Genomic DNA, 3011 nt, shown 5'->3' with positions numbered 1-3011 from the left:
ACTTTATCTCGTCTGTTCCAGATAAACCCGATATATTTTTGTTCCTCCGCAAACTCGGCATACTTCCCTTCGTTTGTCTGGACTCCTAGCTCTTTGCTCAGACACACCACATCTTCCATGGAAACGTTTCGTGGGTCTCCTTTCTTTCTTACAAATAAATTATTGTCCACCCATCGGAAGACTTCTAAGAAGTTGAAATGCCTTTTTACTATCTCTTTCCATGCGTCTGCAGGGCCGCCAAAGCTACCACACCCCGCGACCCCACCAAACGACACCCTCAAATCTAAATATATCTCTCCGTCTGGGCCTCGTATCATTAGGTACCTCCACTGGGATGGGTGTGTCGGTATTTGCCGGTACGCCTTCTCCCAGTCAAAAATGCCAAACTCCACCTCGACATCATAATTCTCTACCAGGAACTTCGCCACTCGTTCGAAGTTGTCCCAGGTGGTTTCAAATTCCCTCTTGTCCACGTACGAATTGACTGACGGAGTATCTTCTTTATCTCGCGGGTAAGACAGATCATTTATTATCCGTATTGACCCATCTCTGTTTGTTACGCTCCCCATCGGGCTCGTTCTAAAGAAACTGATCCATCTATGGACCTCCTCCTCTGTGAACGGCCCTCGCATCCTCCCCGCCTTCAGTTCCTTCTGGATCTTTTCTCTTACTATCTTCTTCTCCTCTTCTGACCTGACGTGGTTATCCGTTGAGTCAAACTTCTTTCCTTCTAAAGTGTGGTCTGGGATTCCTTGGTGGAATCCTATGACGAATCCGTGGATGATACTGACGTGTCTTTCTCCCAGCTTCAGTCTTTCTGCCATCTCCAACCAGCCTTTCACGTTCATCTCACACGTTACTCCCTCCGGCCAAGTCCTGTTCTCTACCTTTGCCTCCGTTACCTTCTCTTCTGCACACCGTTGGTTGCCTATGTCTCCCTTCGTTTTCTCCTCAGTCTCTAGCTCTACCACTTCCTCCACTGGCTTAGCGCTCCTTTCCGCCTCAGTGCTCTCGTGTGGACTGTGTGTGTGAACGGTCATGGAATGTCTCAGCTTTTCATTTCAATCTAATCGGGAAGCTGCCCCTTGGGCTCTGCTTGCAGACCTGAATCCAGGAAAGGCCACGAGTAACAAGAGATAATTCAAATGAAACAGGACGAGAACAAGAGTGAATTCGAAAGGAAAACAGGAAGACACAGATCCGACGGAACGGGACACAAAGGTGACAGGACAAAAGCGAGACGTGGCTTCTCGCGAGAGGTGGGTTTCCTCAGCTTAATAACCACACAAAGGATTGATTCAGCGAGCTATCCCAATTTTCCTCGTCCATTATTACCCTCAATATCTGAGTTTCTTCTTCTCCTCTCTACTCTCTCCATGCTCTCTGGCGTTCTGTTTATCATATTCGGACAGAATGGTGGAGATAGGGTATTATGCCAGAATTTTGGAACCAAAGTTCAGAATTTGGAATTAGAAAAGTGACTGCAGGATGTTCACGCTCACCATTTTGTTCCTGCACCTCCTTTTCCAGCATTACCTCCACCCGCTCCTTTGGAACTTTCGGACCCGTGTTGATTCTGGGTATTGGAGCTACCTCCTGATTGTCCGTAGTCCAACCAGGTTCCGTTATGGTGGTAATACGGCTTGTATGGCGTCTGTGCATACGCAGCTGGTTGATACGGTATGTTCGCCCCGTACGTCCCATACCCGCTACTTGAGTTGCCGCCACCCCTCCGTAGCTCGCTTGTTGACAAGCTTGCCACCAATTACTCTTATTCTTCTTATTCCTTCCTCTCCAGCTACCTCCGTCCTTATCTCCTCCGCGCTTCTTGTCGTTCAGGTTGCTCGAGTTTGACTGGCGCCTGTCCGAACTCACCCCTTTCGGGTTTTCCAAATGGCTTTCTTCTAGGACCTTTTGACCCTGCGCGTATGGGTTATCCGCAAAGCTCCTTTCGCCTTTAGCATCGACCAAGTCTTTCACGGCCCGTAAGACGTCTTCGTGTAAACACCCTGCATTACACATCTCTCGCCGTTGCGATTCGCCTATCACCACTTGCATGAGAAGGCGTCTCACCTTTGGACAAACCAGAACAGGATCTTTGTAAGCTACCTTCCACCTGCCTCGAGCGAGACCTAACAGGTGCCGCGGGATACAAAAAGGAGAGAGGGGAGGGGTGTTTTCCTGATCACTTTCATACAATAGCGTAGCGCTATCATCCAGCAGGCAGTTGATCGACAAATCTCGATAACATTTTCCTTATGCTGTTTGAGCATCTTAGCGACTGTCACCATGTGATAGTGCTCCCCCACATATCTGATGAACAGGTCAATGGCATCAATCCATTCCCCGTAGGTCATCAAGAGCTTGTCTTTTGGCGTTGATCCGGTGTAAGTCATTGACTCGTCCCCGTCTTGTAACTCCTTCACAGATTTCGGTTTCTTCGTGGCCGCCTTCACCGTATATTTATCAATCCATTCCATATTGAACACCGTCAACGGGACATAAGCTTTTAACTTGATCATACTCTGATTTATACCGTGAGACAGTTGTAGAAGATTTTTATTGGAGAACTCTTTATCTACGAAAACGATTTCGCTTTCCGGATCCACCAGATCGCGGACCTCCCTCTCTTTTTGTTTCGGCTTCGCAGGCGTGACCTCGTCTACCACTCTCCTCACCGCTCCTCTTGGTGGGTCGTCTGAGTCGCTCCCACCTGCTACCAGGGACGCAGATCTCAGGCGTCTACCTCTTGCCTCACCTGTCTCTGGCACCGGGTCTCGCACCTCTGTCCTGCCTCTCTCGGCTGTGAGTTCGGGGTGCTGTCCGACTTGATCCCTAGGAGGTCTAGCTTGTTTTAGATGGATTCTGACCGGATCGATCTGAGGCCCAGGGCCTAGGCCTTCTCGACGGGGTACCCTTGCCTCGATTAGGTCCTCCGGGTCGTATGGAGGCTTGCCGTACATCATCTCGTACGTGTTCAGCATTGTTTGACCCAGCTCAAGATTCTCGTT

The sequence above is a fragment of the Melampsora larici-populina genome (genome assembly GCF_000204055.1).
Source record: "Melampsora larici-populina 98AG31 unplaced genomic scaffold MELLAscaffold_3, whole genome shotgun sequence".
Classification (NCBI taxonomy): domain Eukaryota; kingdom Fungi; phylum Basidiomycota; class Pucciniomycetes; order Pucciniales; family Melampsoraceae; genus Melampsora; species Melampsora laricis-populina.
This window is presented reverse-complemented; position numbering follows the sequence as displayed.